Consider the following 10,292-nt stretch of genomic DNA (forward strand, 5'->3'; position numbering starts at 1 on the left):
TGAGGATCAGAGTTGATAGGAGGGATAAATGGAGGGAAAGAGGGCATTATCCGGGAGGGGGAGTTGATGGAAGCCACCTTGGGAAAGGAAATGAAGGGTGTAGAGATGGAGGGAGGGGGGACACAACAGTGAAGGCGTGGCAGGGGGTGGGGACGGGAGAGGAGGGAGCAACCAGGGGATCAAAGCAGAGGGAGGGGTAGAGTATGCGGAGATGTTTGAGGAATAGTAGCAGATGGGGGAAAGGAATGAGGTCATAGAGGATCCGCGTGGGGGACGGGAGGCATATACGGAAGGCGAGACGGAGTGCATGACGCTCAAGGATCTGGAGGGACTTATAGAATTTGGAGGGGGGGTGGGGCATATATCCAGGTGGGACCAAGTCGTTTTCCGGTAGATACATGGGCTGCTCCCAGCACAGGGTCCTACTCGCCACCTTCCTCGTGCCGTTGCTAAGTCAAAGCCTCCCGCCACTGTCCGTCACATGCCGCCTCGCGGACCACATTCGTACCAAAAGCCTCTCTAGCTAAGAGATTCTTCACAACCAGCGATTCCACCAGAAAGGCACAAAGTCGAAAAATACCAAAACTTTGTGGAAAGTTTCGACGCCGAGGGACTAGAGTGTCTACCCATTCCTAAGAGAGAGGGTTTTTAAAGTCGGGCAGACAGAAAGACAGACGGGCAACAGAGTGATCGTGTAATGGTTCCTTTTTTGCCGACTGAATTAAGGAACCCTAAAAATAGAATTTTGGAATCTTACCTCCACTTGGATAACTTCCTGCAGACGACTGTGACTCAGGCGCTTCAAAATTCAGCCACAAGATGGCTTTCGAATGAGTTTAACTGGACTGGTGGGGGGGGGGAGAATCAACTATAAATTTTAGTGCGTGGCAACAATTAATTTTATATGATCATTCCACTTCAAATCGTTCCGCACGCATACTCCCAGATATTTTACAGTAGTAACTGCTACCAGTGTTTGTTCCGCTCTCATATAATCATACAATAAAAGATCCTTCTTTCTATATATTCGCAATACATTACATTTGTCTATGTTAAGGGTCAGTTGCCACTCCCTGCACTAAGTGCCTATCCGCTGCAGATCTTCCTGCATTTCACTGCAATTTTCTAATGCTGCAACTTCTGTGCATACTACAGCATTGCGAAAAGCCGCATGGAACTTCCGACACTATCTACTAGGTCATATATATATATATATATATATATATATATATATATATATATATATATATATATATTGTGAAAAGCAATGGCTCCATAACACTCCCCTGTGGCACGCCAGAGGTTATTTTAACGTCTGTAGATGTCTCTCCATTGAGAACAACATGCTGTGTTCTGTTTGCTAAAAACTCTTCAACCCAGCCACGCAGCTGGTCTGATATTCCGTAGGCTCTTACTTTGTTTATCAGGCGACAGTGCGGAACTGTATCGAACGCCTTCCGGAAGTCAAGGAAAATGGCATCTATCTGGTAGCCTGTATCTAATATTTTCTGGGTCCATGAACAAATAAAGCGATTTGGGTCTCACCCGATCGTTGTTTCCGAAATCCATGTTGATTCCTACAGAGTAGATTCTGGGTTTCCAGAAATTACATGATACGCGAGCAAAAAACATGTTCTAAAATTCTACAACAGATCGATGTCAGAGATATAGGTCTATAGTTTTGCGCATCTGCTCGACGACCCTTCTTGAAGACTGGGACTACCTGTGCTCTTTTCCAATCATTTGGAACCTTCCGTTCCCCTAGAGACTTGCGGTACATGGCTGTTAGAAGGGGGGCAAGTTCTTTCGCGTACTCTGTGTAGAATCGAATTGGTATCCCTCCCGTCAGGTTCAGTGGACTTTCCTCTGTTGAGTGATTTCAGTTGTTTTTCTATTCCTTGGACACGTATTTCGATGTCAGCCATTTTTTCGTTTGTGCGAGGATTTAGAGAAGGAACTGCAGTGCGGTCTTCCAGTGTGAAACAGCTTTGGAAAAAAGTGTTTAGTATTTCAGCTTTACGCGTGTCATCCTCTGTTTCAATGCCATCATCATCCCAGAGTGTCTGGATATGCTGTTTCGAGCCACTTACTGATTTAACTGAAGACCGGAACTTCCTAGGATTTTCTGTCAAGTCGGTACATAGAATTTTACTTCCGAATCCACTGAACGCTTCACGCATAGCTCTCGTTACGCTGACTTCGACATCGCTTAGCTTCTGTTTGTCTGAGAGGTTTTGGCTGCGTTTAAACTTGCAGTGAAGCTCTCTTTAGTTTAGCAGTAGTTTCTTACCTTTATTGTTGAACCACGGTGGGTTTTTCCCGTCCCTCACAGTTTTACCCGGCACGTACAGTCGTGCTCAAAATTATCCGAACGATCTGAATTGCATTTCGCCTGACTCGCATGCAACCCACATAACGCAGCTGTCTATCAGGTTCTCTAATCGCTCCTTGGTATAGTAGTTTGACTATTGAAAATGGTTCTAACTAGTCACCACTAGAAAACACTGCTCTGTATCGCAACAACTCAAGATGTAAAGTAATACCACGATACTAGATATATCACAGAACAACTTATCACAGATAAGACTGTCCTTAAGCCTTGTAAGCTCACATTTATTGCAATAAATGACATACCTGAAATGTTACCATTCTCATTATTACGTCAGATAGGTAATGCATGTAGTAAGTTCGTCGTATTCATGATTTCCTCTTCAAAGTAACATACCGTACTTGTTATTAAACACAAAATGACATTAAAAATTTAAGTTGTTCACGAACAGCTAGTTGAGAATATGTATGAACTTCAAATGACACGACGAACCGGCTCGTTCTGCACATGGATTCAAACCCAGGTCATGCAGACTAAGATTACGTGACTGACGGAAACTAACAGTCATTTCTGACTAGTCATACAGAGAGTGATATACCTCGATTTTAGACAGTATCAGTTAGCAAATATCAACTTTAAATTACATAACGTAAACAGTTTTAACGGGCGCGAATTCCTACCCAGCATCTATTGACCCTGTTAACGAACTACGAGAGATGTTAAATATTACTTCTTCACAAGAAACTTACTTGAAATGCCGTGAGGTAAAGCTTTGTGTTGCACAGGGATTCGAACCCAGAACCTAATCGGATTGTTATCGAAGGACAATCAACTGTGACATATCGGATCTTCTCGGCAGTAGCTAGAAGTTTTAACTGAAAAGACGAGACGAAACATTAATTTTTTCCTTCCCAGGACTCCAACCCGGCACCTATCGCTGTTATATTGTAGAGAAAACGAACGTTAAATATGGGTTTATTACACCACCAGCGACATGTGAGTATGTTAGAACTAGAAATAATATGACGAAGAGTTCAGTGCTGACAGGGAATCGAACACCACACATATCGTTGTTGACAACACACAAACAGACGTCAGCAACCGAATTTTTCTCCATCAGCATCTCGGAATAACATCCTTGAACTTACAGTGATCTCGCAAATAGTTATATGTCTCACTGGGAGTCAAAAACGTCCGATATCGTTAGTGTTGACAATGTATGAAAATGCATAAAAAATCAAAATTATTATCCACCAGGAGACAGGTGTTCTCATGCTAGATATTAATAATTGACAATGAAAACCTTAGTGCCGGGCCAGGATTCAAACCCATTCACGCGCAATATGTGGAGATGTTGAGCAATCTGCTATTTTGAACAAACAACAAATTGTAGTCGAGCTGTATTGTCATGAAGGGATCAAATTCCGCGCTAAGGGCGGTCTGAGTTGTATTCCCAATTCAGAACCAATTTCATCGGCATACAGAAGCTCAAATAAAAGATGGAATAAGTGTCCTGTGACCATACATGGCGTTTGTTTCGTCACTAGAAATAAATAACTAGTATAAGAAAGGATACTGGTGATATAGTTTCTACATGTCGCCATTCCTAACTTTGTTGTGGTTCAACCTAATGTCCACTAGGTAGAGAAGGAATATCATGTATAATGTGAATTTCAGACCACAATGCCATTATACCTACTTCACTTGGCGTAGCTAGAAGCGAATAGAATCGGTCTCTCCCTATCAAAAAGCATTGGCAGAAGCTGGAATCAAACCTAGACCACCAAATCCTCTTCTCTGTCACTCATTTTCCTATCATAACACCGTTGCGGCACATTCGATGAGAATTCTGACACACAGGCCCCCTGTAATGGTTTGCAGCATGTTCAGTACATTCATTTACTTGGTTGACCGAATCGCCGTGAACTAGCTGCCTCGGCTATTCAGTGCATACATTCGACTCTATTTTGTAATCACCGAAATAAAATAACGTAACTGCCACCTACACAGAACTGCCAACAGTGTAGGATGCAGAAATTTAAATAGAAAGTGTTCCTTTCGATTTGAGCTACTCTATTGCACTATCTGTTTGTTGAAACTGTCGTGCAGTGCGAAGGAAAAGCTGTAACCGTCTGTCTCTCAGAAGTCTAGATCCGGCCATATGCATTATCTCACAGCACTGTGGAATGCGGAAGTTCTGGAGGAACTGTTGACTTCTGGAGCTGCTGTACCCACGCGACAACTAGTAGCGTAACGGTAGGCATTGCACACTGTAGATAAGACGTCGCGAGTTCAATTACATTTGCTGCCAAATTTTATAAAACCCAATTCTGCTGTCTGCTGAAGTTATCAATTTAATGGAACCTTGAGCGTAATTCCCTTCATTTCTCAACCCAAAATAGTCGCATGTGGAAAAAGGGCTAACTTCTGCGACATTTTGTTCTTTTCAGGTTTAATAAATGGCCAGGCAGCAGATGCATCTCGTAGCTTTTGTATTATGTATGGGGAGAGCGCATCGTGCCAAAATAGTGAGAAAAGTATTTTCTACATTAGCTGTCGTCTGGTAGCGGCATTTTATTTTTCTTCAAACCTTGTTTGACACCTTTAAATCAGAATAAGTTTTCTACGTGCATGTAATCAATAAGCTGCATGTGCCTTGTCAGATTGTTATAGTTAACATCAGAGAATTCGCTTATAACGTTGATGATTAATTTCTCTCTCATGTTTAGCATTGTTTTAACAACAATAAAAGAAATCTTACGAAAATTGTGCATTGTATTATAAGAAATGAAATAAAACTGCCCACGATAACCTTACGACGAAAGTCTGTTTTAATAAAACTGAGTATCTGTATACAAGCGTGCCTCTATCGGTACGTATTAGTAAAATATTACTCGATTGGCTCTGTGTTTAATTGGTATGCTGAGTCATACTCAAGAGGTATGCAAATTTGGCATTTCATAAATAAAGTTATATATTCCTAGAAACCCAAAATTTGCTTGTCAGCAGCTGAAAGATTCGTTACCTGTTGTGCAGCATTGTAAGTTTTTCACCATTGTACTATAAGCTGAAAGTATTTTCTTGCGATTTACTTATCGATGTTTGATCTGACTGCTTGTAGCTCTTTCACAGAAGGGATAAAAACGTTACAGTCAGCAATACTGGAACTGCGAACCATAACAGTCGGTTTTCCACAGGTCAGCACGTCACCACAGAGCTAGCGAAGAGGTACGTGTTATGCCTTCTTCTTACAAGGCCAATCGTGGCTAGAACTCGTAATCTGCTATTTAAAGGACGAGATTAGTTGCGAGTTCCACGTGCAACGACTTTCCTGGGCTGAAAACCGTAAATTTACAATCATCTGTTACATCTCAAGCGATAATAACTCAGATTATTCAATGGAAATGACAGGAAAAATCAATTGAACTTTGAGGCTTAATTCCTTGCACACCAGGAAGTAACTTGTCGATCACAGAGTTGCCAAACATACCTTGCCTTGTTGACAAATCTCACTTACAGTAGCAGCAGGAAGAAGGCGAACCAATGTGATCCTACAGTGGGCTGGGAAGTGACCATAGCTGCCGTCTCGAAGACGCGGCTGCTACGGCCTGGAATACGTAATGCGTCTGATTCGCATTTCTGTAACTAGGTTTAGGGTTGGTTCAAATGGCTCTGAGCACTATGGGACTTAACATCTGTGGTCATCAGTCCCCTAGAACTTAGAACTACTTAAACCTAACTAACCTAAGGACATCACACACATCCATGCCCGAGGCACGATTCGAACCTGCGACCGTAGCGGTCACGCGGATCCAGACTGAAGCGCCTAGAATCGCACGGCCACGCCCGCTGGCACCTAGGTTTAAGAACTAGAGTGTAGTTACTAATAATACTCAGAACTGACTGCTAACTAAGCATCATTAATCAGTAACGCTCATAGTTGTTTTTACATTTCTTTCGTACTGTACTCAAAACTAAGAAACTAATTCACGGACGTTTTCGTTCCTCGCCGATAGTCGAGAACAACAAACAAATAAAAAAAAGAGAATGTGTGTGTGTGTGTGTGTGTGTGTGTGTGTGTGAGAGAGAGAGAGAGAGAGAGAGAGAGAGAGAGGGAGAGAGAGAGAGAGAAATATAAAAAAGATTGAGAGAAAGGGTAAATAATTGTTGTAAAGAAATTGAATACTGTTATGTAAAGAAATCTTTCATTAAAATGACACGTTATACATTATTATGAAATGTCGTATTCATCATCTATGGGACGAGTGTTAATCTAATCTAATCATATCATATTGCTGACTAGCCGTGAAGAGTCATAAATTACCGAAATTTTCGCCAATATCAGTAACCAAAACTAAACCTGAAAATAAAAGACGACAGTTTTTGTAATAAACCAAGACTCCTATCAAGACCATTTCATCCCTGTTGACTAACCACGAAAGATGTCTGATATACTTCAATTCAGAAGTAACAAAGTGTGTATGCATTTAAAGATGAAGCGCATGATGCGAAGTTCTGTGACGGAGATACGAACCCAACACGTAATCGTATTGTTAACTAAGTAAAATCAAATGTTACGTATCGGTTTTTCTTACCAACTGCTAGGTGTTTGAATCTAAAATAAGGATACAAATTTTTGTGCCTGAGCGACAATCGAGCCGCACTCCTATCGTTCTTCTTTATCGTCCACGAATATAGCTTAAGTGTGAATTGCCTACTCACCAACAGTAAGATGTGTGCGTGTTTGACCAGAAATTGTTGACAACACATTAACAGACATTAAAAATTCACGTTAATTTTCAGTAGCAGGCCGTGATAGGGCTTGAAATGAAATTATGAATATTTTTGTACTGTATCAGGATTCGGACCCACATACCTTTGGAGGAGACCTGGAGAAGATTGCAGTCTTGGGAAAAGGAACGAAATGATTGAACTATTGTTATGAGAGATTCAGATCCTCGAAAGAGGAAATACGAATTCGAACCACAGTCCAGCACCAAATTTTTCAACGTCTCTAGTTCAATCAAGTGCAAGTAAAATAAGAGCCCTGTTCCTTTAAATGGCTATCGGTTCATCAAATAAAATAAAATTTTCTAATGTAAGTTTACTGGCGACGGTATTTCTGTTTACCATGAGCTCCACCTGTGTCATTTCCCGACGTAAACCGGCTCTGCCCAGTTGGGAATGAAGGAACGTGATGTTTAATGCGGATTCTGGATTATAACATCTTTCTCTTGAGGTTACCAGAGGTAAAGTAAATCTGTTTGTGCCTCTTAAAAATAAATGCCTGAACTCACGCATTGCACTTGTAATACACTCCTGGAAATTGAAATAAGAACACCGTGAATTCATTGTCCCAGGAAGGGGACATTTTATTGACACATTCCTGGGGTCAGATACATCACATGATCACACTGACAGAACCACAGGCACATAGACACAGGCAACAGAGCATGCACAATGTCGGCACTAGTACAGTGTATATCCACCTTTCGCGGCAATGCAGGCTGCTATTCTCCCATGGAGATGATCGTAGAGATGCTGGATGTAGTCCTGTGGAACGGCTTGCCATGCCATTTCCACCTGGCGCCTCAGTTGGACCAGCGTTCGTGCTGGACGTGCAGACCGCGTGAGACGACGCTTCATCCAGTCCCAAACATGCTCAATGGGGGACAGATCCGGAGATCTTGCTGGCCAGGGTAGTTGACTTACACTTTCTAGAGCACGTTGGGTGGCACGGGATACATGCGGACGTGCATTGTCCTGTTGGAACAGCAAGTTCCCTTGCCGGTCTAGGAATGGTAGAACGATGGGTTCGATGACGGTTTGGATGTACCGTGCACTATTCAGTGTCCCCTCGACGATCACCAGTGGTGTACGGCCAGTGTAGGAGATCGCTCCCCACACCATGATGCCGGGTGTTGGCCCTGTGTGCCTCGGTCGTATGCAGTCCTGATTGTGGCGCTCACCTGCACGGCGCCAAACACGCATACGACCATCATTGGCACCAAGGCAGAAGCGACTCTCATCGCTGAAGACGACACGTCTCCATTCGTCCCTCCATTCACGCCTGTCGCGACACCACTGGAGGCGGGCTGCACGATGTTGGGGCGTGAGCGGAAGACGGCCTAACGGTGTGCGGGACCGTAGCCCAGCTTCATGGAGACGGTTGCGAATGGTCCTCGCCGATACCCCAGGAGCAACAGTGTCCCTAATTTGCTGGGAAGTGGCGGTGCGGTCGCCTACGGCACTGCGTAGGATCCTACGGTCTTGGCGTGCATCCGTGCGTCGCTGCGGTCCGGTCCCAGGTCGACGGGCACGTGCACCTTCCGCCGACCACTGGCGACAACATCGATGTACTGTGGAGACCTCATGCCCCACGTGTTGAGCAATTCGGCGGTACGTCCACCCGGCCTCCCGCATGCCCACTATACGCCCTCGCTCAAAGTCCGTCAACTGCACATACGGTTCACGTCCACGCTGTCGCGGCATGCTACCAGTGTTAAAGATTGCGATGGAGCTCCGTATGCCACGGCAAACTGGCTGACACTGACGGCGGCGGTGCACAAATGCTGCGCAGCTAGCGCCATTCGACGGCCAACACCGCGGTTCCTGGTGTGTCCGCTGTGCCGTGCGTGTGATCATTGCTTGTACAGCCCTCTCGCAGTGTCCGGAGCAAGTATGGTGGGTCTGACACACCGGTGTCAATGTGTTCTTTTTTCCATTTCCAGGAGTGTAGTTCGTTCCACCAGACCATTGTGGCCACATTTGCCAGCCTCAAGAGTGTGCTATAACGGATGATGTGGCCGGCCGAAGTGGCCGTGCGGTTAAAGGCGCTGCAGCCTGGAACCGCAAGACCGCTACGGTCGCAGGTTCGAATCCTGCCTCGGGCATGGAAGTTTGTGATGTCCTTAGGTTAGTTAGGTTTAACTAGTTCTAAGTTCTAGGGGACTAATGACCTCAGCAGTTGAGTCCCATAGTGCTCAGAGCCATTTGAACCATTTGAACGGATGATGTGCTTAACTTACAAATTAGTCACGGTGGAAAAAATGCGAGTCTGTTAAATGGTTAAGTAGAAGCAAGCTTCTGACGTGGAGATTATGCTATTCTCATGCCAGCAGGACGTAAAGACTCTGCCGGCCAGGGTGGACGAGCGGTTCTAGGCGCGACAGTCTGGAACCGCGAGACCGCTACGGTCGCAGGTTCGAAACCTGCCTCGGGCATGGATGTGTGTAATGTCCTTAGGTTAGTTAGGTTTAATTAGTTCCACGTTCTAGGGGACTGATGACCACAGAAGTTAAGTCCCTTATTGCTCAGAGCCATTTGAACCATTTTTTTTTGTAAAGACTCTTCTAGGCATCATAGCCTCGATGTGAAGCCATTATGAAATTTTCACTAATTCAGGAAATTTCTTAGTTCGAGAAAATCCACTGTGAAGTGTGAAGTTTCCAGATAATTCGATTATTACCGTCATTATTACTATCATTTTCTTCATACCGCTGCTGGAACACATGTGCTTGAAGATCATTTAAGGCCTTTTGGTCATTATAGCAGTAGTTGCCCGAGAACAGGTTCTTTCCCTGTCTACGGAATCCTTTTCATGTTAAGTAACTGATAAAGACGTTACTTGATAACAAAAACGCGCTGCCTTTCTTCATTTACTTGCGCCTGGAAATGGCTGCCGAATACTGCCAAACCAGAAAGCCAAGGGATCTTACTGCCTTCCGATATACGTCGCTGTCAGTTCTTCCATATGATTTGGTCGACGTGACCTGTTTCAAGCTGTGTACGACAGAGAACGTTTTAGAAATCAGTTGTTTTCCTTTGCAATAAACAGAAATATTTTCATTCTAAGCTATCCAAGTCCAAAATTTTCGCAATATCAGTTCAAATTTAATATTCGCTTCTATAATGTAGGAAAGAATTCCACAGCTGCAAAACCCGCATCCGACTAATTGTCCTT

This window comes from Schistocerca nitens, chromosome 8 (assembly GCF_023898315.1).
Source record: "Schistocerca nitens isolate TAMUIC-IGC-003100 chromosome 8, iqSchNite1.1, whole genome shotgun sequence".
Classification (NCBI taxonomy): Eukaryota; Metazoa; Arthropoda; class Insecta; order Orthoptera; family Acrididae; genus Schistocerca; species Schistocerca nitens.